The following is a 27,538-nucleotide window of genomic DNA, read 5'->3' on the forward strand; positions in this document are numbered from 1 at the left end:
AAGAAAAGGTGTTATGTGGACATGTGTCCGGAAACGCTTAATTTCCATGTTAGAGCTCATTTTATTACTTCTCTTCAAATCACATTAATAATGGAATGGAAACGCACAGCAACAGAACGTACCAGCGTGACTTCAGACATTTTGTTACAGAAAATGTTCAAAATGTCCTCCTTTAGCGAGGATACATGCATTCATCCTCCGTCGCATGGAATCCCTGATGCGATGATGCAGCCCTGGAGAATGGCGTATTGTATCAGAGCCATCCACAATACGAGCACGAAGAGTCTCTACATTTGGTACCGGAGTCGCATAGACAAGAGCTTTCAAATGCCCCCATAAATGAAAGTCAAGAGGGTTGAGGTCACGAGAACGTGGAGGCCATGGAATTGTCCGCCTCTACCAATCCATCGGTCTCCGAATCTGTTGTTGAGAAGCGTACGAACACTTCGACTGAAATGTGCGGAGCTCCATCGTGCATGAACCACATGTTGTGACGTACTTGTAAAGGCACATGTTCTAGCAGCACAGGTATGGAATCTTGATAACGTGCTCCATTGAGCGTAGGTGGAAGAACATGGGGCCCAATCAAGACATTACCAAAAATGCCTGTCCAAACGTACACAGAAAATCTGTGTTGATGACGTGATTGCACAATTGCGTGCGGATTCTCGTCAGCCCACACATGTTGATTGTGAAAATTTACAATTTGATCACGTTGGAATGAAGCCTCATCAGTAAAGAGAATATTTGCGCGGAAATCAGGATTGACACATTGTTGGATGAACCATTCGATGAAGTGTACCCGTGGAGGCCAATCAGCTGCTGATAGAGCCTGAACACGCTGTACATGGTACGGAAACAACTGGTTCTCCCGTAGCACTCTCCATACAGTGACGTGGTCAACGTTACCTCTTACAGCAGCAACTTCACTGACGCTGACATTAGGGTTATCATCAACTGCACGAAGAATTACCTCGTCCATTGCAGGTGTCCTCGTCGTTCTAGGTCTTCCCCAGTCGCGAGTCATAGGCTGGAATGTTCCGTGCTCCCTAAGACGCCGATCAATTGCTTCGAACGTCTTCCTGTCGGGACACCTTCGTTCTGGAAATATGTCTCGATACAAACGTACCGCGCCACGGCTATTGCCCCGTGCTAATCCACACATCAAATGGGCATCTTCCAACTCCGCATTTGTAAACATTGCACTGACTGCAAAACCACGTTCGTGATGAACACTAACCTGTTGATGCTACGTACTGATGTGCTTGATGCTAGTACTGTAGAGCAATGAGTCGCATGTCATCACAAGCACCGAAGTCAACATTACCTTCCTTCAATTGGGCCAACTGGCGTTGAATCGAGGAAGTACAGTACATACTGACGAAACTTAAATGAGCTCTAACATGTAAATTAAGCGTTTCCGGATACATTTCCACGTAACATCTTTTCTTTATTTGTGTGTGACGAATCTTCCCTGAAAGTTTGGCCGTACTTTTTGTAACACCCTGTATTTGTTACCCGTAGCTTCGATCAAAATGAGAGTAGTACGCAGTGAACTTAAATGGGAATCCATTGGGGGAAAACTGTATTCTTTTCGTGAAATACTATTGAGCAGATTTGAGCCTGACCGCAGAACCATTCTGCCGCCACCAAAGTACATTTCGCGTTAGGACCAAGAAGACAAGATAACAGAAATTAGGGTTCATAAAGTGACGTATAGAGAGTCATTTTTTTCTCGCTGCATTTGTCATTGGAACAGGAAAGGCAATGTCTAGTAGTGAGCGAAGGAACCCTCTTCCATGCACCGCAGGGTGGCTTCCGGAGTAAGTATGCATGTAAATGTAGGCAAACTGCTGCAAACAAAAAGAAATATGGTGTAACTGGCAGCAGTTTTCTTACAGGCGACCGACTGCTCGTGTTGGGTAACTCCGCGGAGCAGCGCGGTGACACGGACCGGCCTTGTGCTGGCGCCAGTAAAGCGTGCGCTACGGGTGTCGCCAGTGTGCCGGTGTCTCGGCTGGCTGCGACCGCTTTGTGAGGCGGCGGCGCGCCGCCGATACCAGCTGCCGCTGTGGCTGTGCGCTGCTCGTTTTACAGCACCGGCGCTCCCATTAGCGCAAATTAATTAAAAATTTCCGCCCGCTAGTCTCTCACAACGAACTGGGTCCTCTGCAGGTGCCCTCGTCAACGTCACCTAATGCACAAAGCGGCTGTTACAGTAGTCTGTACTCACTGCAGTGGCTGGTTTCCGCGAATGGGATATACTAATTAAATTAATTTTATACGAACCGGATGTAGAGCTTTTAGACACAGTCGTCAATCATAGTTCTTTATTGGCACAGCCACTGTGAATTTTTCACTAAAGTTGTCACGATTTGATTTGCCCATTCGTCCGTTAGTAAGCCGAGAACAGACTTTTCAACATTACACAGACTCTTCTCTGAATGTATCCTTTACAATAATAGACATTAATTTAAGAGATAATCAAAGGTGTTAACCTATTATTCATACCTAGTATGTAGCTAATACGTAACTAATTTGTAACACTGTGCAGATCCTTCTCTAAATGTATTCGTTACAATAACAGATATTAATTTAAAAATGATCAGATTCGAAAATAGTATTATTCGTAGGTAATACTCTGATAGAGAAAATAGAAACACCAAAAAATAATTATAGGTTTGTTTATAAGTAACTCGTCAGGTACCAGTCATGATTTTCTTTACTTTATTTTTCGCACGACGCGTTTTGGGGAATGATTCCCATTTTCAAGTGCGTTTTTCGTGTTTGATACGTCGTTCCTATGTGATGTTGTCGATGTGTGAGATTCTGCTTCATTTTGTTGACTTTACTGCAATATACAAGGAAACATGCGATTTTTTGGTGGTTGTCACCACGAAGTTCACAAAAAGATCGACAACCAACTAAAAAATCGCGTGTTTCCTTATCTATTGAAGTAAAGTCAACAGAATGAATCAGAATCTCACACATCGACAACATCACGTAGGAATGACATAATAAACACAAAAGACGCACTTGAAAATGGGAATCAATTCCCGAAACGCGTGGTGCGAAAAATAAAATGAAGAAAATCGAGACTGGTAGCGGATGAGTTATTTATAAACAAACCTATTGTTTTCACAGTCGCAGGCTTTCAGAACCATTTATAATGATCAAATCACAAAAAATAATTATTGTAGATTAACTAAATTTCGGGAATATGTTTGTCTAGGTGATTTAACATTGCAAGATCACAGGTTAATGTAAATGTGAGATAACTCGCTGCATTGTGGAATGCTGGTACATTAATAACCGATGTAACCACCAGAATGTTGAATGCAGGCATCCGAACGTGCATGAATTGTGTTGTACAGGTGCCAGATGTCAGTTCATGCCTGTTTGACGTGCTCGGTCAATACCGGGACAATTAATGCCGCTTGTGGATCACACTGGAGTTGTCGTCCGATGATGTCCCATATGTGCTCCTTTGGAGACAGATCCGATGATCGAGTAGGCCAAGGCAACATGTTGACACTCTTTAGATCATGCTGGGTTACAACAATGCTATGTGGGCGAGCGTTCGTGAATGGTAGCATAAGAGGTCGAATCAGCAGATTCACGTACAAATTTGCAGTCAGCGTCCGTGGAATAACCGCGAGAGTGCGACTACTGTCATCCGAAATCGCATCTTAGACCACAACTTCATGTGTAGGACCAGTGAGTCTAGCACACAGACAGGTTGGTTACAGGCCCTCAACTGGCCTCCCTCTAACCAACATACAGCCATCTGCTATGCCCTTCAATCATTACTTGCTTGACACGACTGAAGTCGCAAATGGCGGTGGGTTGGAGTCAGTATGATGCGCGCTACAGGGCTTCTCGATAGGAGTTGTAACAGATACAAAATGTGATCAAAAGTATCCGGACACCTGGCTGAAAATGACTTAAAAGTTCGTGGCGTCCTCCATCGGTAATGCTGGAATTCAATGTGGTGTTGGCCCGCCCTTAGCCTTAATGACAGCTTCCACTCTACAATGCATACGTTCAGTCAGGTGCTGGAAACTTTCTTGGGGAATGGCAGCCATTCTTCATGGAGTGCTGCACTGAGGAGAGGTATCGATGTCTTTCGGTGAGGCCTGGCACGAAGGCGGCGTTCCAAAACATCCCAAAGATGTTCTATAGGATTCAGGTCAGGACTCTGTGCAGGCCAGTCCATTACAGGAATGGAATTGTAATTTACTGTCGTGTAACCACTTCGCCACAGGCCGTGCATTATTAACAGGTGCTCGATCGTGTTGGAAGATGCAATCGCCATCCCTGAATTGCTCTTTAACAGTGGGTAGCAAGAAGGTGCTTAAAACATCAATGTAGGCCTGTGCTGTGATAGTGCCACGAAAAACAATGAGGGGTGTAAGCTCCCTTCATGAGACACACGACCACACCGTAACACCACCGCCTTCGAGTTTTACTGTTGGCACTACACACGCTGTCAGATTACGTTCACCGGGCATTGGCAATAGCCGCAACTTGCCATCGGATCGCCACATTGAGTACCGTGATTCGTCACTCCACCCAACGTTTTTCCATTGTTCAGTCGTCCAATGTTTACGCTCCTTACACCAAAGCGAGGCGTCGTTTGGCATCTACCGGCGTGATGTGTGGCTTATGAGCAACCGCTCGACCTTGAAATAGGTTCTCTCACCTCCCGCCTCACTGTCGTAGTACTTGCAGTGGATCCTGATGCAGTTTATGATTCCTGTCTGGATAGATGTCTGCCTTTTACACATTACGACCCTCTTCAACCGTTGTTGTTGTTGGTTTCGGGTTAAAGGCACCAAACTACAGGGTCGTGAGTCCCTTTCTCCTGACGCAAGCAAGGCTCAAGGTACAAAAACACCCAAAGTTCGTTTGGCAAAGTAAAAGGGGAAATGGAATGCGGAACGACACCTAAAAAGTAAAAGAATGGAACGAACAAGAAACAGGGAAAATATACACGACAGGGAAAAGCAGAAGAAGGTATTAAAACCATACAGCAGATGGTCTGGGCTGGCTGATCACAAGAATAAAATAGGATGGGCCAGCCACTCTGCGACACATTAATTTGCCCACCCCAAAAAGGCAAGACGAGATGAACACATGTAGGGAAAAGACGAGCACCAAGACAAACAAATGCAAAGGAAGTGCGACAGAGTTAAAATGAAGGGAGGGTGGCGGCCTCGGAGAGAAGGCTAAATGGCCACCCTTAGATGGTACGATAAAAGAACCCTCACTAATAAAACGTAAAACAAAATCTGCTATTGAGCATTGTTGCCCAACAACGAAGGTAGGGTGCTGAAAGATGCTAAAGGGGCAAAAAGTGAGTAGTCCAGCAAGATGTGGACGACAGTCACATGTGATTTACAGTGGCACCGAGGTGGGTCCTCGAAGCGGCGGAGGTAACACTGTGTTAGCCACGCATGGTCAATGCGGAGCCGGCAGAGAACCACGGAGTCCCTGCGAGAGGCCCGCATGGGGGACTTCCACACATTCGTAGTCTCCTTAACGGCAGGCAGTTTGTTGTGCGTACTGAGATTATGACATTCCGTCCCCCAAAGTTGAAAAACCTTGCTGCGTAATAATGATCGCTGGTCAGTTATGGAGATGCCGATCTCCAGAAGCGGTTTCCGTGTAGCGTGTTTGACCAGCCTGTCGGCAAGTTCATTTCACGGGATTCAGACGTGGCCTGGAGTCCACGCAAACACCACTGAACGACTGGACCGTTCCAGGGCATAGATGGACTCCTGGATGGTCGCTACCAAAGGATGGCGGGGGTTGCACTGGTCGATAGCTTGTAGGCTGCTCAAGGAGTCAGCAGAGAGGAGAAACGAATCGCCAGGGCATGACCGGATGTGCTCACGAGCACGAGAAACGCCCGACAGCTCTGCAGGTCTCGCGTACAGACGTATTACACAAGTGACACCCAATCACCTGATCACGTTCGAAGTCCGTGAGTTCCGCGGAGCGCCCCATTCTACTCTCTCACGGTGTCTAATGACTACTGAGGTCGCTGATATGGAGTACTTGGCAGTAGGTGTCAGCACAATGCACCTAATATAAAAAACGTATGTTTTGGGGTGTCCGGATTATTTTGATCACATTGCGTAGTTACGTCACTGCGGTTCCAACTACTCCTCAAACTACTGCATTTGCAGTACGATGTGCCAGAGCTATACGCCCAACACGATGACCTCACCTCTCGGTAACTCCTTGTGGTCGTCCGGGGCCCGGTCTTCTTGAGACCGTACATTCCCGTGAACATCGCTGCTAAGAATACTGCACTTTAGCACTGACATATTGTGCGTTTTCTACCTCCTTAATTACTTCAAAGACTTTGTTGGATGCTAGCCTTACATTTACACATTTAGTGCCACTGGTAGTCGCACTGTATGTGTTGGCGAACTATAGTGCTCTCGTGGGAGTCGGTTGCTGTGACTGCTATGGTCCAGTCAAATGACACTTGGTCTGAGTGTCTTCGTTCAGCACTAGATCAGGTGCTTGTTGCAGCTGCTCTGCTCACGCTACAGCACAGTCTAACAGTGCCAGGTTGGGAAGACATCCTGTGGACGGTGGCTGCTGCTGTGATGGTCCTCCGCCTGTAACATAAGGGTAAAAAGGCATTAGGTATAATGACCTACACACTTAATAATAAGAATTAGAGGTGAATTCGCAAAGTGTCTGCCAATAATATTCTGCATCTTCTGTACAGCTTGTCGCTGCTGCTGGCTGAGCTTCATGTTCGATAGCAATTGATGATTTACATGCAATCAACCTATTATGAAAAATGTGCTCAAAGGTTTGGGAGCTGAACTGAGTGCGGATCAGCGGTGGGAGGAGGTGAGGGGGATAGAGCTCCTCCCTTTCCACGACTCGAAATATGGCCAGATAAGATGATGCTATCATTAGCAAAATAGGAAATGAAGATAGTAGGGTTCCTGGAAAGATGGAAAAGTCCTGCTGGTTACGTCAGCATTCCCGGATTGGCCTTGAACTTACAAGAAAGTCTAGCGGTAATATGAACCCATTGGTCATTTGAAGGTTGGCTAGTTGTCTCCTAGGCCCACTATTTAGTATTAGGTACCCTCCACTATGTCCCGAATGGTGACATGTGGGATATGGCGGCTGATGTATATGTTGGCTAATAGCTGTTCCGCCATCGCGAAGTGCAGGATAGTTATAATAAAACTTTCGCTACTTGAACCTCTGTAGACAGAAGACTGTTTACCTTATGGGACCCAACTTTATAGGAATAATTTTCAGAATATGAGCTGCAGGATTTGAGTTGTTAGTAGTGCTAAGTGATATATATCATGACTTGCCGTCAGGGCCTGGTGGTTGTAGGGTGAATAGGGTTGTAATAAAGCATCAATATGCATTAAGTTGAAGACTGTCAGTATGGGTCTCGACAAAGTGAGCTGGACTTAACTCATCAAGCTGCTTTGTGAAAACAACAGCAATAGACCTGCCGTGCCGGCCACTATGGCCGAGCTGTTCTAGGAGCTTCAGTCCGGAACCGCGCTGCTGCTACGGTCGCAGATTCGAATCCTGCCTCGGGCATGGATGTGTGTGATGTCCTTAGGTTAGTTAGGTTTAAGTAGTTCTAAGTTCTAGGGGACTGATGACCATAGATGTTAAGTCCCATAGTGCTCAGAGCCATTTGAACCATTTTTTTTTGTTAAGTCGTATAGTGCTTAGAGCGATTTGAACCATAGACCTGCCGCTCTTCGAGAGTATCGACGCGTTAAAGGAATATGGAGAGGTCCTGTTCCCGCACGGGGGCTGAAGCACACAGTTCAGTAGTTCGAATTAATTTGCGATTTGGGAATTGCTCCTGGCAGAGGCCGATTGCCAATTGCGCCACAAATTGTTGAAGAAATTACTGTTGCGACAGCTGAGAACGCTGCAGAGCAATGTGCGTTTTCAGGCACTGCACAGACTATGTTACTTCAGCTAAAAATTACATGATCCACCTTTGGAAAACTACTACGAACAGTTGTGAAACAGTATCTCTTTAACAGTTCCAGGCTACCGTGGATGCAAATGATCATCACACTAAGCAACATTTGTAACCTGGAACGTAAATATTGTACGATGTTAACATATGTTAGTTTCTCATTTGGAAATTAAAATCATTTCATTCTATGATTTGTCCTTACAAATGATTCCCTAAGGCTTCATTGTGACACGATAGCCTATTTTTTCTAGAGACCCTCTCAAATAACTGAAGTTTAATTATAATCGCCCTGTGTGTGTTCATTATCGTTTAGGGAAGATTAGAAACCGGAACAAATAAGACATGAAAGCAGTACAAACTAAGTCTGCTGCCTTACCCAGTTTTCGCTAACAACGGTGCGTGGCAACTGGCACCCTCGTGAAATATTCAACAGGCTCGTAAAAGTCTTATCCCGTATATCGAGAAAATGCTAGGAAATGGATCATATTACAGAAGTATTTACTACATCTTCGCTTGTACTACAACAGTTTCGAAGGTGAGCAAAAACGAAGTTTCGCAGGTCAGCCCTGACGGAATTTCCTCCCGGGAAGATACTAACAAGACGCAGTACGATCTTCCCCTCAGCGATATACACTACTGGACATTAAAACTGCTACACCAAGAAGAAATGCAGATGATAAACGTATATTCATTGGACAAATACACTCCTGGAAATGGAAAAAAGAACACATTGACACCGGTGTGTCAGACCCACCATACTTGCTCCGGACACTGCGAGAGGGCTGTACAAGCAATGATCACACGCACGGCACAGCGGACACACCAGGAACCGCGGTGTTGGCCGTCGAATGGCGCTAGCTGCGCAGCATTTGTGCACCGCCGCCGTCAGTGTCAGCCAGTTTGCCGTGGCATACGGAGCTCCATCGCAGTCTTTAACACTGGTAGCATGCCGCGACAGCGTGGACGTGAACCGTATGTGCAGTTGACGGACTTTGAGCGAGGACGTATAGTGGGCATGCGGGAGGCCGGGTGGACGTACCGCCGAATTGCTCAACACGTGGGGCGTGAGGTCTCTACAGTACATTGATGTTGTAACCAGTGGTCGGCGGAAGGTGCACGTGCCCGTCGACCTGGGACCGGACCGCAGCGACGCACGGATGCACCCCAAGACCGTAGGATCCTACGCAGAACCGTAGGGGACCGCACCGCCACTTCCCAGCAAATTAGGGACACCGTTGCTCCTGGGGTATCGGCGAGGACCATTCGCAACCGTCTCCATGAAGCTGGGCTACGGTCCCGCACACCGTTAGGCCGTCTTCCGCTCACGCCCCAACATCGTGCAGCCCGCCTCCAGTGGTGTCGCGACAGGCGTGAATGGAGGGACGAATGGAGACGTGTCGTCTTCAGCGATGAGAGTCGCTTCTGCCTTGGTGCCAATGATGGTCGTATGCGTGTTTGGCGCCGTGCAGGTGAGCGCCACAATCAGGACTGCATACGACCGAGGCACACAGGGCCAACACCCGGCATGATGGTGTGGGGAGCGATCTCCTACACTGGCCGTACACCACTGGTGATCGTCGAGGGGACACTGAATAGTGCACGGTACATCCAAACCGTCATCGAACCCATCGTTCTACCATTCCTAGACCGGCAAGGGAACTTGCTGTTCCAACAGGACAATGCACGTCCGCATGTATCCCGTGCCACCCAACGTGCTCTAGAAGGTGTAAGTCACCTACCCTGGCCAGCAAGATCTCCGGATCTGTCCCCCATTGAGCATGTTTGGGACTGGATGAAGCATCGTCTCACGCGGTCTGCACGTCCAGCACGAACGCTGGTCCAGCTGAGGCGCCAGGTGGAAATGGCATGGCAAGCCGTTCCACAGGACTACATCCAGCATCTCTACGATCGTCTCCATGGGAGAATAGCAGCCTGCATTGCTGCGAAAGGTGGATATACACTGTACTAGTGCCGACATTGTGCATGCTCTGTTGCCTGTGTCTATGTGCCTGTGGTTCTGTCAGTGTGATCATGTGATGTATCTGACCCCAGGAATGTGTCAAAAAAGTTTCCCCTTCCTGGGACAATGAATTCACGGTGTTCTTATTTCAATTTCCAGGAGTGTATGTTACAATAGAACTGACATGAGATTACATTTTCACGCAATTTGGGTGCATATATCCTGAGCAATCAGTACCCAGAACAACCACCTCTGGCCGTAATAACGGCCTTGATACACCTGGCCATTGAGTCAAACGGAGCTTGGATGACGTGTACAGGTACAGATGCCCATGCAACTTCAACACGATACCACAGTTCATAAAGAGTAGTGACTGGCGTATTGTGACGAGCCAGTTGCTCGGCCACCATTGACCAGACGGTTTCAATTGGTGCGAGATCTGGAGAATGTGCTGGCCAGGGCAACAGTCGAACATTTTCTGTATCCAGAAAGACCCGTACAGGACCTGCAACATGCGGTCATGCACTATGCTGCTGAAATGTAGGGTCTTGCAGAGATCGAATGCAGGGTAGAGCCCCTGGTCGTAGCACATCTGAAATGTAACGTCCACTGTTCAAAGAGCCATCAATGCCAAGAAGAGGTGACCGAGATGTGTACCCAATGGCACCCCATACCATCACGCCAGGTGATACACCAGTATGGCGATGACGAATACACGCTTCCAATGTGCGTCCACCGCGATGTCGCCAAACACGGATGCGACCACCATGATGCTGTAAACAGAACCTGGATTCATCCGAAAAAATTACGTTTTGCCATTGCACCCAGGTTCGTCGTTGAGTACACATCGCAGGCGCTCCTGTCTGTATTGCAGCGTCAAGGGTAACCCCAGCCATGGTCTCCGAGCTGATAGTCCATGCTGCTGCAAACGTCGTCGAACTATTCGTGCAGTTGGTTGTTGTCTTGCAAACGTCCGCATGTGTTGACTCAGGGATCGAGACGTGGCTACACGATCCGTTACAGCCATGCGGATAAGAGGCCTGTCATCTCGGCTGCTAGTGATACGAGGTCGTTGGGATCCAGCAAGGCGTTCCGTTTTACCCTCCTGAACCCACCGATTCCGTATTCTGCTGACAGTCATTGGATCTCTACCAACGCGAACATCAATGTCGCGATACGATAAACTGCAATCGCGATAGGCTACAATCCGACCTTTATCAAAGTCGGAAACGTGATGGTACGCATTTCTCCTCCTTACACGAGGTATCACAACAATGTTTCACCAGGCAACGCCGGTCAATTGCTGTTTGTGTATGAGAAATCGGCTGGAAACTTTCCACATGTCAGCACGTTGTAGGTGTCGTCACCGGTGCCAACCTTGTGTGAATGCTCTGAAATGCTAATCAGTAGCATATCACAGCATCTTCTTCCTGTCGGTTAGATTTCGCGTCTGTAGCACGGCATCTTCGTGGTGTAGCAATTTTAATGGCCAGTAGTGTAACTGCTGTCGTAGTGTCGGTCTACAGCTGTGCTGCTCTGCGAGTCCCTGTCTGGTTCTGAGCGAGTATTGTATCGGTCTGGTACCCTGCGGCCGAGGCTGACAGGAGCGGCGCTTACATTCTCTCCGGCTGGAGGCCGCTCCTGTCGTGGTGCGGTCCTTGTCAGCGCACCACTGGCCGACGTCGTCTCATCGCCTTCCCTCCTCTTGCGTTCTTCGTCTCCGTCCCGGCGCTTGCGGCTACGCCAGAACAGTTCTAACAGCACATATATTAGGACCATGAAACGTATCAACAGCTAATCATTAATTTACTGTTTTCTTAGCCATCAACATGAAAAAAGAGAAAAGGGCTTTTTTCTTAACAAGACTGGAAATGAAAAAAGGATACTCGAGAACTTGCAATCAAATACATGTAAACATTTTATTTACACACATCAAAAACTGTTTTGCATCACCCCGGTTCCTAGAACTCCTGAAGATAGACGTTGACTTTGGATATTGTATCAGAGACACAGTCCCTTTGACTGTTAAGAGATGTCACTAAACCCGTCCAAAGATGTAAACAACCATGCATGAGCAGCGCCTTTTAGGCGGAGGGGGTCCGACAGCCGATCAGTTCTAGTCATTCCATCAGGAAGGAAGTACACGGCTTGTGTTGTCTGTAGTTCAAACACGTCTAGACCGTCAGTACTGCGGTTCGATCGCGTCCGCATTGTTACTTTGTGCCAGGAAGGGCTTTCAACAAGGGAAGTGTCCAGGCGTCTCGGAGTGAACCAAAGCGATGTTGTTCGGACATGGAGGAGATACAGAGAGACAGGAACTGTCGATGACATGCCTCGCTCAGGACGCCCAAGGGCTACTACTGCAGTGGATGACGGCTACCTACGGATTATGGCTCGGAGGATCCCTGAGAGCAACGCCACCATCTTGACATCTTGAATAATGCTTTTCGTGCAGCCACAGGACGTCGTGTTACGACTCAAACTGCGAGCAATTGGCTGCATGATGCGCAACTTCACTCCCGACGGCCATGCCGAGGTCCATCTTTGCAACCATGACACCACGCATCTGTAGGACCCATCAACATGCCGAATGGACCGCTCAGGATTGGCATCAAGCTCTCTTCACCGATATGTCTTCAACCAGACAATCTTCGGAGACGTGTTTGGAGGCAACACGGTCAGGCTGAACGCCTTAGGCACACTTTCCAGCAAGTGCAGCAAGGTGGACTTTCCCTGCTGTTTTGAAGTGACATTATGTGGGGCCGACGTACGCCGCTGGTGGTGATGGAAAGCGCCGTAACAGCTCTACGACACGTGAACACCATCCTCCGACCGATAGTGCAACCATATCGGCTGCATATTGGCGAGGCATTCGTCTTCATGGACGATAATTCGTGCGCCCATCGAGCACATCTTTTGAATGACTTCCTTCAGGATAACGACATCGCTCGACTAGAGTGGCCAGCATGTTCTCCAGACACGAACCCAGTCGAACATGCCTGGAATAGATTGAAGAGGGCTGTTAATCGACGACGTGACCCACTAACCACCCTGAGGGATCTACGCCGAATCGCCGTTGAGGAGTAGGACAATCTGGACCAACAGTGCCTTGATGAACTTGTGGATAGTATGCCACGACGAATACAGGTATGCATCAATGCAAGAGGATGTGCTACTGGGTATTAGAGGTACCGCTGTGTACAGCAATCTGGTCCACCACCTCTGAAGGTCTTGCTGTATGGTGGTACAACATGCAATGTGTGGTTTTCATTAGCAATAAAAAATAGCAGAAATGATGTTTATGTTGATCTACATTGCAATTTCCTGTAAAGGTTCCCGGACTCTCGGGACCGAGCTGACGGAAAACTTTTTTTAATGTGTGCTTATCATTGTATCTACATTTGAGACAAGCGCATGTGTAACACACATGCAGCGCTGCACGACTCATAGGATACCGATCGTAGAAATATGGAAAACAATAATTATTGCGATGTACAGCAGACATAGGGGACGCCCACTTTTTTGCATGTCCATGGATTTTTCGATGTCTCTGTTGCAAAACAAACTTGGGGTTAGGGTTGGGTTGTTTGGGGAAGGAGACCAGACAGCGAGGTCATCGGTCTCATGGGATTAGGGAAGGATGGGGAAGGAAGTCGACCGTGCCCTTTGAAAGGAACGATCCCGGCATTTGCCTGGAGCGATTTTAGGGAAATCTCGGAAAACCTAAATCAGGATGGCCGGACGTGGTATTGAACCGTCGTCCTCCCGAATGCGAGTCCAGTGTCTAACCACTGCGCCACCTCGCTCGGCGCAAAACAAACTGGTTTATATTCATAAATGTTTCTCAGGCGTGACACAATTTCGTGGCCTATCACCCCTGTCGAAGTATAGTACCGAATGTTGGCGCAAATAACTCACAAAAGAATTATGACCGGCAGGGAGCTTCGATCCACATAACCCACACTTACTCGCTCGGCTGGGGACACATCACCTATTAGCGGTTATACAAAACACATTAGCCCGGGAGAAATTTTCAAATTCCATTTTCTCGAAAACACGTGTTGAAGCCCTGGTCGTGCCCTTCACACCCTGTCAATACAAATGAAATCGATGCTGGGAAGTTCGTACTGTCCTTTCTAAGGCGTCGCCGCCTCCGCCATAGCAGCGCCGCGGTCCGGCGGGTGGTGGGTCCAGCGTTGTCTGGCCTCCGTAAGAAGGACGTGCTTGTGCTGCCGATAGCCGGGCGCCGTTGAAAGGTGGCTGCTCTGGCCAAATCAACTGCGACGTGGTGGGAGGGTTCTCCGTCTTACGTGCTCTACAAGCCAACTCCTTTCACACCAGCGGCGGAAACACGTTTAAACCTGCGTCAGGGCCCGACAAGTGGCTGAACAGGGCTTCTTCACTTTCTACATTGGAGGAAGTCCTTAGCGCAAGAGCTTTCAGCGTTTGATTTAGGAGCAGTTATGTCTTATCCACATCATTTAATCATCAATATCTGTTTAATTTCAGTTTTGATTTAATTACAAGGAGCGTTCAATAAGTGATGCAACACATTACCTCTATCGGTCAGTTTCTGTTGAAAAAGTGCAGAATTTGTTGTGACACAGCGTGGAATATTACCGCTTCAGCCACTATAGTTTCATGAAATTTCTATAGGTGGCGACGTTACACGTAGGCTTCAAAATGATATGTGCAACGGAGGGCATCCAAAGCAGAGAGTTATCATTCAGTTTCTTTTGGCGGAAAACCAGGGCATCCCAAATAATCATAGGCCCTTGCAAAATGTCCACTGAAACCCGGCAGTGAACAAAAGCATGTTGAGTATGTGGGCAAGGCGTCTGCCAAACGCCCAAGGTCGCGCAAACCTGTCCGATTTCCCGCATACTTGCCGGCAGCACATGTTTTCAGGAAACTGAAGAAACCGCTTCAGCAAGTTCGTCACAGTAAAAGTGCAAACGTACTTCTCCTCGTCCATGACAACGCAAGGCCTCACACAAGTCTGCACACCAGATAGAAACTCGGAAAAGTCGGCCGCTGTGCCGAGCGGTTCTAGGCGCTTCAGTCCCGAACCGCGCTGTTGCTACGGCCGCAGTTTCGAATCCTGCCTCGGGCATGGATGTGTGTGATGTCCTTAGATTAGTTAGGTTTACGTAGTTCTAAGTCTAGGGGACTGATGATCTCAGATGTTAAGTCTCATTGTGCTTAGAGCCATATGAACCTTTTTTGGAACTCAAACTTGCACTGTACAGTTCTTCCTCATCCACCCTACAGCCTGGATCTTTTGTCTTCCGACTTCCACGTTTTTGGTCCAACGAAGGGTGCAGTCTTCGAGAAGCAATACAAGGATGATGGGGAAGTTACCGATTCAGCAAAGACTTCAGCTCCGACGCCGACTAGTAGAGTCGTACGGTGCGGGCACACAGGCCCCCCAGTAAGGCCGTTACATTTATTACGTGTAAAACATGTTTTTGTAGCCAAAAGAGTTGTGAATAATAGGCCTGTGGTGTATTGGGATCCTGAATAAAAACAAAATGCTTTCAGAAAACAAATGTGTTTCGTTACTTGTTGAACGCCCCTCTAAAATCAATTCCAGACCAAGTGGTTTGAAATTGGGCCAAGATTTGTACAGATTCGTATCTGTGTTTTTTCAGCTCCTCTTTTCCGAAAAATCGCTTTCGAGAAGGATTTATACAACTGATGTCTAGGAGGCGAAGAGGCCTGTTTCCGAAAGTTTCCAGTCGTTCAGCTCTAAGAATTTCCGTATTTCATGCTCTAGTATCAAACACTACCGCTTTGAGGTAGGACTGAAAAAGTCATCCATTGAGAGTTTCGTGGGCAAATTTTGCCTCGTTATTTCCGTAATAAGTAAAAGGACTAAAATAGGTGTAAAAAGTATTAGCCCTTTTTAGAAGATTTTTTATTTTCAAATTCATATACATATAAAATTAATATTATAAATATCTACGTGAATACATAACTTCCTGAGTTGTTGCTGTTTGTATTCCCTTCACTGACTCCCCTTAACGGCAGAAACTGCTTAGCGGTCGAACACTATCTTTTTTTTAGCATTATTAATATTAAAAGGATTAAGACGTGCTATGTCTATAAGCCTTTAAACAAAATGTTTCTCGCACGATCTCAGAACGCCTTTTCGTCTGCATTGTTAATACAAACCTTTTAATTTCGGGTCCGCAGCTCATGGTCGTGCGGTAGCGTTCTCGCTTCCCACGCCCGGCTTCCCGGGTTCGATTCCCGGCGGGGTCAGGGATTTTCTCTGCCTCGTGATGACTGGGTGTTGTGTGCTGTCCTTAGGTTAGTTAGGTTTAAGTAGTTCTAAGTTCTAGGGGACTGATGACCATAGATGTTAAGTCCCATAATGCTCAGAGCAATTTGAACCATTTTTTTTTAAATTTCGGTATCCAGTTTCTAAGCTCATGTGACGGTGTTTGTGTATTTTCCCAATAAATCAATATTTTCCGCAACGGTATGTGTGCGACTTTGACACATAGATAATTTAGACAAATCATGCGACAAACCATAAAAAGCCCTTAGCATTTGTTTTACAGGTAAAGTTTATTTCCAGTTATTTCTTGTGAGCAATACCTAAGTGAATATACCATCTGCTGTAAACAAACAGAAGACGTAGACATTGTACTTGCTACGACTGCAACGTTCCCACAAAGCCTATAGGTGTGGTACAGGCTGGATAGTGGACGGAAACGGTTCGGTTCACTTTGCCCTCTATCTGTCTGTTTTCGTTTCATTGGCCAGTTACGTCGCCGGACCAGTGAGGTGCCCAAAATCAGACACAGTTGTTTGTAGAGACTCAATTAATGTTTCAGTTTATTATACATAGGTTATATTTTTGAAATTCCATTGCCTACGTTAACCGTAAATAACGGTAACCTAATAGGATCAGTTTGTTGTCCGTCTGTTATATCCATTTTTCTCAGGAAAGGGTAGAGGTGTAAAGGTCGAGCTTCATGTCAAATACTAAGGTGTATGGGGCCTTGCCTGCGTAAAAACTTCAAGCTCCTAAGACTATGCAGCTAAAACGTAAGTCCATTTATGTCACATGTTTTGATACTTACGAACTCACCGACCAAAATCTATAGATGAACTGTCTACATACGTAATCAACTTTGTACCGAATCTTCAGAGTGAGCCCTGCTCGCACTTCTCCAGTTTGTTTTCTGTAATCTCCGCGTTTGATGGCTTCCTCTAGTCCTTGTGAGCCCGATTTTCAAATAGTTAATTTCTAAATGTTATGGAATCAAACTGGACAACAGCTTAACAAAAATTATGCAAAACTTCTAAAGGTACAACGTACTGCACACGTTGCAGGTGGAAGGTGGAAGGTGCAGAAAATGATCATAAATCGAGCAGAAGTGTCCAACCCGCTGCCCGAGGGCTGCATGCGACTCAAAGCAAGCATCAGTGCGGTCCAAGAAGTGAGCATCTGTCACACCATCGGTAGAAAGAAAATCCATATAATTTCGTTTATGTAGATTTATGATAAACTGAATATTTTCAGTTTGACACTCCAGTCACAAGATAATATTCTCTCATTAATCCGTCACTGTTTCTCTAGTGGTGTGAAATATGTTACGTGAGGGCCAAAAATACTCGTCTTCTTCCGTTGTGGCTGAGGTACATTAAAAGGTCGAATACTGCTAATGCAGAGTGTTCCTCGTGCGTTCCCTGTTCTAACTTGCACAGTGGAGCCCCCAGAGTGTTTCCCACAGGTTCCTACACTATGCTGAACCTGCGCTCCTGGAGCACATGTAAGTGTAAACGTTGCAGTATCGCTCAGATAACAAAACGGATTCATGAGGGGTTTTTTTTTTTATCCGTCGTTGCAACTACATAAATGCTTGATTCTTTCCCCAGACGCGTTTCGCTTTATTGAGGTAAAGCATTATCAGTGATCTGTATTTAAGTTATTCACATTTTGATTTGCTTTTTAGATTGGCAAACAGTTCGATAAGAATAGGTCGATTTGTACTTACGGTGATTTTTCGGCTGATTTCTCGCTTACCTAAGGAAATACCGTCTACTAGTAAATCGTTGTTTTTCTGTGTTACACGATGATAAATTTGGTCTAATTTTTAGACGTTCTGCAGCACTATGCATTTCTCACAACACACTTTTATGCGAACCATTGTATTCTGTTTGTTTTTGTACTTCAAGTATGTGTTGCTGTTCGTATTTTGTAGTGCTGCCAATATAACCTATCCACTACTTTGTATTTGACCTACAACGTTTTTCTTTAATTAGATTATTGTATGTGTGTAACTCTATTTCTGTTTCTGTATCTTTATGTAGAATGTAAGAGTAGAGAAGGAAGAGCGATAGAGATAATTTTTTTTTTATGGGAGGGGAAAGTCATAGTGAGTGGACAGAATATAGCTGTGTGATGGAGTGTGAGTTAGAGAAGAAGGCGAGGAGCGAGAAGTGAAAAGAAATTGTGAGTGGGTGGGGGAGAGGGGTTGTGGGAGAGTGGGAGGGGATGAAGAATGGAAAAGGCTCTTTTCTTTTTCATGTAATTTCATCAATTATTCTATATAGAGTCTGGTTTACAATATCTGTCTGGTCATTGAACAACTGTTTATTTTATGTTAATGCATTTTGAATGTGGAAATTTTCTTGGAAAGGGAAGAGGTATCTGCCTTACTGGTTTTTATGATATTCACCTCGTTCTCAATATTGCTTGGTCTATGGTATTCTTCTTTTAGATGATCTGCAAATGTTGAATGATTTGTACCGTATTTGAATGCTCTGAAGTGTTCTCTATATCGTGTGCCAAATGTCCTGCCAGACATTCCAATGTATAACTTGTCACAATCTCTGCAACTGAGCTGATAGGTACCACGTTGCCGCTTTGTGTCTGGTTATGATTTTAGTTGGACCTTGCAGTTGGTGGGGAGGCTTGCGTGCCTCAACGATACAGATAGCCGTACCGTAGGTGCAACCACAACGGAGGGGTATCTGTTGAGAGGCCACACAAACGTGTGGTTCCTGAAGAGGGGCAACAGCCTTTTCAGTAGTTGCAGGGGTAACAGTCTGGATGATTGACTGATCTGTTCTTGTAACACTAACCAAAACGGCCTTGCTGTTGTGGTATTGCGAACGGCTGAAAGCAAGGGGAAACTACAGTCATAATTTTTCCCGAGGGCATGCAGCTTTACTGTATGATTAAATGATGATGGCGCCCTCTTGGGTAAAATATTCCGGAGGTAAAATAGTCCACCATTCGGATCTCCGGGCGGGGACTACTCAAGAGGACGTCGTTATCAGGAGAAAGAAAACTGGCGTTCTACGGATCGGATCGATGGATAATTTAAAAAGAGAAATGGATAGGTTAAAGTTATATATAGTGGGAATTAGTGAAGTTTGGTGGCAGGAGGAACAAGACTTTTGGTCAGGTGAATACAGGGTTATAAATACAAAATCTAATAGGTGTAATGCAGGAGTAGCTTTAATAATGAATAGGAAAACAGGAGTGCGGTAAGCTACTACAAACAGCATAGTGAACGCATTATTGTGGCCGAAGCCCACGCCTGCTACAGTAGTAGAGGTTTATATGCCAACTAGCTCTGCAGATGATGAAGAAGTTGATGAAATGTGTGATGAGATAAAAGAAATTATTCAGGTAGTGAAGAGAGACGAAAATTTAATAGTCATGGGTGACCGACGGTAGGAAAAGGAAGAGAAGGAAACGTAGTAGGCAAATATGCACCTGGTAGAATTTTTCACAGAGCATAATTTAACCATAGCTAACACTTGGTTCAAGAATCACGAAAGACGGTTGTATGCATCGAAGAACCCTGGAAATACTAGAAGGTTTCAGATAGAGTATATAATGGTAAGGCAGAGATTTAGCAACCAGGTTTGAAATAGTAAGACACTTCCAGGGGCAGATGTGGACTCCGACCACAATCTGTTGGTTATGAACTGGCAGAGATTTAGGAACAAGGTTTTAAATTGTAAGACACTTCCAGGGGCAGATGTTGACTCTGACCACAATGTATTGGTCATGATTTGTAGATTAAAACTGAAGAAACAGCGAAAAGGTGGGAATTTAAGGAGATGGGACCTAGATAAACTGAAAGAACCAGAGGTTGTACAGAGTTTCAGGGAGAGCATGAGGGAGCAATTGACAGGAATGGGGGAAAGAAATACAATGGAAGAAGAATGGGTACCTTCGAGGGATGAAATAGTGAAGGCAGCAGAGGATCAAGTAGGTAAAGAGACGAGGGCTAGTAAAAATCCTTGGGTAACAGATGAGATACTGAATTTAATTGATGAAAGGAGAAAACACAAAAATTGCAGTAAATGAAGCAGGCAAAAAGGAATACAAACTTCTCAAAAATGAGATCGACAGGAAGTGCAAAATGGTTAAGCAGGCATGGCTAGATGTGAGGATGTAGAGGCTTATCTCATGAGTGGTAAGATAGATACTGCCTACAGGAAAATTGAAGAGACTTTTGGAGAAAAGAGAACCACTTGCATGAATATGAAGAGCTCAGATGGAAACCCAGTTCTAAGCAAAGAAGGAAAAGCAGAAAGGTGGAAGGAGCACTGAAAGACCTAAACCGAAACAAGGCCCTGGAGAAGATAACATTCCATTAGAACTACTGACAGCTTTGGGATAGCCAGTCCTGACAAAACGCTACCATCTGGTGAGCAAGATGTATGAGACAGGCAAAATTACCCCAGAATTCAAGAAGAATATAATAATTCCAATCCTAAAGAAAGCAGGTGTTGACAGATGTGAAAATTACCGAACTATCAGTTTAATCACAGCTGCAAAATACTAACGCGAATTCTTTACAGACGAGTGGAAAAACTGATAGAAGCCGACCTCGGGGAAGATCAGTTTGGATTCCGTAGAAATGTTGGAACACGTGAGGAAATACTGACCTTACGACTTATCTTAGAAAATAGATTAAGGAAAGGCAAACCTACGTTTGTAGCATATGTCGACTTAGAGAAAGTTTTTGACAATGTTGACTGGAATACTCTCTTTCAAATTCTGAAGGTGGCAATGGTAAAATACAGGGAGCGAAAGGCTATTTACAATTTGTACCGAAACCACATGGCAGTAATAAGAGAGGGGCAATGAAGGGAAGCAGTGGCTGGGAAGGGAGTGACACAGGGGTGCAGGTTATCCCCGACGTCATTCAATCTGTATATTGAGCAAGCAGTAAAAGAAACAAAAGAAAATTTCGGAGCAGGTGTTAAAATCCATGGAGAAGAAATAAAAACTCTGAGGTTCGCCGATGACATTGTAATTCTGTCAGAGACAGCAAAGGACTTGGAAGAACAGCTGAACGGAATGGACAGTGTCTTGAAAGGAGGGTATAAGATGAACATCAACAAAAGCAAAACAAGGATAATGGATTGTTGTCGAATTAAGTCGGGTAATGCTGAGGGAATTAGATTAGGAAATGAGACACTTAAAGTAGTAAAGGAATTTTGCTATTTGGGGAGTGATGATGGTCGAAGTAGAGAGGATATAAGATGTAGACTGGCAAAGGCAAGGAAAGCGTTTCTGAAGAAGAGAAATTCGTTATCATCGAGTATACATTTAAGTGTCAGGAAGTCGTTTCTGAAAGTATTTGTATGGAGTGTAGCCATGTATGGAAGTGAAACATGGAGAATAAATAGTTTAGACAAGAAGAGATTAGAAGCTTTCGAAATTTGGTGCTACAGAAGAATGCTGAAGATTAGATGCGTAGATCACATTTCTAATGAGGAGGTATTGAATAGAATTAGAGAGAAGAGGAGTTTGTGGCACAACTTGACAGGAAGAAGGGACCGGTTAGTAGGACGTGTTCTGAGGCATCAAGGGATCACCAATTTAGTTACTGGAGGGCAGCGTGGAGGATAAAATTCGTAGAGGGAGACCAAGAGCTGAATACACTAAGCTGATTCAGAAGGATGTAGGCTGCAGTAGGTACTGGGAGATGAAGAAGCTTGCACAGGATAGAGTAGCATGGAGAGCTGCATCAAACCAGTCTCAGGACTGAAGACCACAACAACAACAATATGATTTTGGTTTTGGATGCGGTTTTGTATGGAATTGTTGGTTTTGTAAGCAATGTTTATGCCTTGTTTTTTTTTTTTTTGCAAACGGCAATTCATGGAGTGGCGCTACACCACTTCTCCTCTGGAGAAGAGTTCAAAGTGGTATCCTCAGCCGGTAAAATCATGGCGACGGTCTTTTGGGGCTCTAAAGGGGTGAATTGTTTGGTGTTCTCCCTCATGGTACAAGGATCTACTCTGAAGTAGAGAAACGACTTCAGAACGTCATTGGACCGTCCTTCCTCATCCAAACGCTGCAGCCCGGATCCCGCACATTCCGACTTCCATCTGGCCAAATGAAGGATTCACTCCATGGAAAGCAATATGTGGATGACTTAAAGTTTACTGATGCAGCAAGACATTGGTTACGACATTGACCAATAGAATGGCATCATGTGAGCATACAGATTCTCCCAGTAAAGTGATGAAAGCCATTCGCATTGAACAAAGCTTACGTTGGGCAATAGGGTCATATAGCCAAAGGAGTGAGAAATAGTATGGTGTATTGGAATCCTGAATAAATCTAACGTGCTTTCAGAAAAAAAGTGTCGCAGTACTTATTGAACACTCCTCGTAATATGGGTATGTTGTTGCTATATGCACACACACAAAAAAGATAACACGTACAAAAAAGTTATAGTGTGCAGAAAACTACTGCACTGACTGAGCAGTCTATCTTGTGCAGGGCAATGTAACTTGATAACCGGACTTCAGAACACATAATAATTAGACAGCAGGCTATCAACGACAGGAAATTTTGCACATTGAAACCACTCTGTTCTCTACAGTCAAACACACTCTTCATTACATAAGGAGAGAGCTAACCAGCACTTCTCATGGAATGTTACGATGACCCTGTCAGTTGAAACACTCACAAAACTTTAACCACTGTGTCCTACGTTGCCTTGCAGCACAGGCTGGACAGATACCCCTAACCAAACTACACCTGACAAGTCGTACAACAACAGTTCGGCCAACTCATTCTTCTTAATGCCAGCCAACTCCACCATGGTTACCCGAATGTACAGTTAAATCCATACAGCTTGCTACTAGGGCGGTATCCCCAGGTTCCCTTCTTGGATTTCTCTTATTGGTGACTCCACGATTCTCTTCGCACTCTCGCTAACTGATATCGGCTGGCACCTTACAGCGGTGCCCATGTTGCGGCGTGACGATTGGCAGCGCCCCAAAGTAGTCGCTTAGCAGAGGCTTCATGGCTTCTGGCACCGTTTTTGAGTGGCTGCAGCTTAGTGACTTCTTATACTGGCACAAATATTGTTTTTCATCACTTTGTATTTTAGATCTATTTGCGGTTATGTCCAACTGGTGACACGATAAATGAACTATCGTTACTTGGTGTGTGTTTAGAAGGTATTCAATCATTTTTAATTCCACTATTTTAGGGATGAAGATGAAAATGGATTAAAAATGCAATTGACGTTACTAGCTGCCTAATTTGGCTTTCCTTTACCATTTTGGGCTTCCTTGTTGTTATGTTCCACTGGGATGAATAAAATTTGTTCCTGTCTACATAGCAGTCATTGTTGAAGTAACAATGAATGAAGAATGATTGCAGCTACTCACAGTACTGATACTGCCTGATACTTATGCAGTTCTACAGGTTTCTTAAGCAGCATGCAAAAATAAGCTTGAAGCGTAAAGATCATCGTTAAAAGTTAACTTAACAACAGCATATGAAGAAAGGTTGAACTAAACAAGTAAATCACAATTACCAGCTGCACACAGCAACATATTAGAACTGTGGTACAGTCGCAAGACGTATGGAAAGCAAATCAGAATAGATAGCTAAGAATATATCAATAGAACAGAAAACACAAAAAAGAAGTTGTCCTGGGAGAAATCAACTGTAGCAGAGAACATACATACACATACATACATACATACACACATACACACACACACACACACACACACACACACACACACACACACACACACACACACGCACACACACACACACTCACAGACTTTAGTCACTTCAGACGAGAATAATACATCTTACTGACATACAACGATAAAAATAATGTTGAAGTGTGGTTCAACAGGTCGATATCAAGAATGTACTCATAAAACAATTCAGTAGCACCAATGTACAGAAGCCAGACTAAAATAATAAAGACGATAGCCTCATAGACCAGTACTAATTTCAAGAACGCTTCCACATACCATACGCAAAGTTTACACACTAATACTTACGTGGGTATTATGAAGATATACCACAAGAACATACAAACGTTTTGCACATAGAGATAAGTAAGAGACATTACAACATTCAGTTCATTATGGAAGTGGAGATAGAAGAAAGAAAAAGTTACCTTGAAGTCAGATTTAAAAAATTCAACATATTCAGAAAGTACACAACTAGAGCTATGATAATATACAAGGAATTAAACCCGACACATTCTCAAGAAACAGCACCCATATGACATGTGGTATATCGAAAATGCTGAAAATTTCCAAGTAAACATAATTTAGTACCACTGCCAGAAGACATAACCATGTAGGTGGACGAGTTGAAATTAGTAGTGCAGGGGAACAATATGGAAATTTGAGATGGAGGGCGCATGTGACACACAGTATAGGAAGACCCACTGTCAGTGGTGTTTAGCCAGAGTTCCCCTAAAATGTACTGAAACTTTTGATGTGAAAATATACTAGTTGATTTTGAACAGAACATATTTTAGGAGTTGATCTGGGATATTCTGAACAAGTCAATGAGTCGAGTCAATCCTGATTTGCCCTTAGGTTCCAAAGAGCTAGTACCACCATCTGATAACAGAGCACCCAGTTTGCAAAAGCAATTAATTTCTAATGTGTATGTCAATAAAACCTACGTTCCTGCTACAAAAATCTAATTCAATGTTTGCACAATAAGTTGCTGTTAAAAATATTCATAGAATTTTATCATTTATATAAGCACACTGGATGAAACATACATTGTTAAAACACAGTATCTCATGAATGGAAATTATCAATTACCTTTTCATGCCTCATAAAACAATCTTATGGAGTTGTTTTATGAGGCGTGAAAAGGTCAAGAAATTGTAAGAGAATCGAAGTAATGTATCAGCTTGTAAATAGGAAGGCATATAAAGAAACTAATACGTGATGAAATACTTGTTCGAATAAGTGATGTGAAATATGATATGCAGAGAGGCCAAGGAGCCTGGAGTAGTATTTTTATGTAGCTATTGCAGAGAATATGGAGGGTTGATGTATGCTGAAGATATATATATATATATATATATATATATATATATATATATATATATATATATTGCAGTTGAAGTTGCTGTTAAGTTGAGGGAGTTATGTGTAATGAGGTGTCTTGTCTGACCAATTAACATCCCACCACATTTTATAAACATTGGCTTTCTGATCTGGTTCTATTAATTTTGTAATGTACTGGCACTAAACTGATTTTTAACTTATTGATTCTTTGACATCGCACACTCTACATGAACAGTAACTACTTGTCCTTATTATAAGTCAACTATAGATTTGCTACATGGCTTCTGACTGAGTTATTTGGATGATCACTACTTATTCTAACTACTATACACTAACTTTGTTAATCTTAGGATAGAGAAAGCTGGTAGAGGAGTGATACCTGAAATAAGAAATAAAGTCTCACCCAGCTATGAGTGAGTGTATCAGTCGCCATTTTGTATACCATCAAAAGAGGTGCTGGCTCCCTACACCTCGTTTGGCTTACTGGCCTCTTATTTCTTCAATTCTTACCTCGTGATCCCTTCACCTACCTTCTCCCCTCTCATAATTACTGTCATCATCATATCTCATATGATTGTGGTAAAACTGTCGACCATCGCCTTAGTTTCTATGTCCATTACCCCCACATCTACCTCTGTAATGTGGTGGGCCATTAAACTGATTTTGATGGTAATTATTTCCTCGTTGATTTTCTGTGCACAAATAGTTTCTAATTGCTGCAATGCTTCCATTAAAGTATCTTCATCTTTAATTGGGCTTCCAGATAAGTTTTCTTACATCCTGAGAATTAACTTCCTTTTAATTGCTGATATCATTATGTCGTCATTCAGTGGCTGCTCTAATGTTTCATTCAACTCCCATAAATGCTCAGCAAATTTTCTCAAGCTACCTCTCCATATATTAAGGGACTTGCGATGCAGTAAATCTTCAAGTGTTGCACACTGGTGACTTTTGGACCAGTATTTCTTTAAAAACTCTTCTTGAAATTGACTGTTACTGGTAACTTCGTCTTTCTTCGTAACTCCCCAGGTGGAAGTATCACCCTTCATTCTTTCTATTGTGAACTGAATTTTATCTGCATCTCATAAGTGTGCTGGAAAACTCCCTGTAACCGCTTAGTAAATATCATTGGATGCAATGCCCCTTTGGGTGTATATTTTAGCCCCATGTGGGTCTGGGTATACCTGTTATCAGCGTTCACTAATTTAACGACCTTGACGTCCCCTAATGTTAAGGTGGACCTACTTATCTTCCCATCAGGTTCTTCAGTTTTAGTTTCTAGCTGTTGGACTCCTGGCTGTAACTGTTTGATCTCATTTGTGACTATATGTTTCCATAGCCTCCTCCAATTTCACTTGCCTATTTCCCAATTTACCAATATTAATTTGTCACTGATGTTGTACACTCCTGGAAATGGAAAAAAGAACACATTGACACCGGTGTGTCAGACCCACCATACTTTCTCCGGACACTGCGAGAGGGCTGTACAAGCAATGATCACACGCACGGCACAGCAGACACACCAGGAACCGCGGTGTTGGCCGTCGATTGGCGCTAGCTGCGCAGCATTTGTGCACCGCCGCCGTCAGTGTCGGCCAGTTTGCCGTGGCATACGGAACTCCATAGCAGTCTTTAACACTGGTAGCATGCCGCGACAGCGTGGACGTGAACTGTATGTGCAGTTGACGGACTTTGAGCGAGGGCGTATAGTGGGCATGCGGGAGGCCGGGTGGACGTACCGCCGAATTGCTCAACACGTGGGGCATGAGGTCTCCACAGTACATCGATGTTGTCGCCAGTGGTCGGCGGAAGGTGCACGGGCCCGTCGACCTGGGACCAGACCGCAGCGACGCACGGATGCACGCCAAGACCGCAGGATCCTACGCAGTGCCGTAGGGGACCGCACCGCCACTTCCCAGCAAATTAGGGACACTGTTGCTCCTGGGGTATCGGCGAGGACCATTCGCAACCGTCTCCATGAAGCTGGGCTACGGTCCCGCACACCGTTAGGCCGTCGTCCGCTCACGCCCCAACATCGTGCAGCCCGCCTCCAGTGGTGTCGCGACAGGCGTGAATGGAGGGACGAATGGAGACGTGTCGTCTTCAGCGATGAGAGTCGCTTCTGCCTTGGTGCCAATGATGGTCGTATGCGTGTTTGGCGCCGTGCAGGTGAGCGCCACAATCAGGACTGCATACGACCGAGGCACACAGGGCCAACACCTGGCATCATGGTGTGGGGAGCGATCTCC

Source organism: Schistocerca serialis, chromosome 5, assembly GCF_023864345.2.
Source record: "Schistocerca serialis cubense isolate TAMUIC-IGC-003099 chromosome 5, iqSchSeri2.2, whole genome shotgun sequence".
NCBI classification, from domain to species: Eukaryota; Metazoa; Arthropoda; class Insecta; order Orthoptera; family Acrididae; genus Schistocerca; species Schistocerca serialis.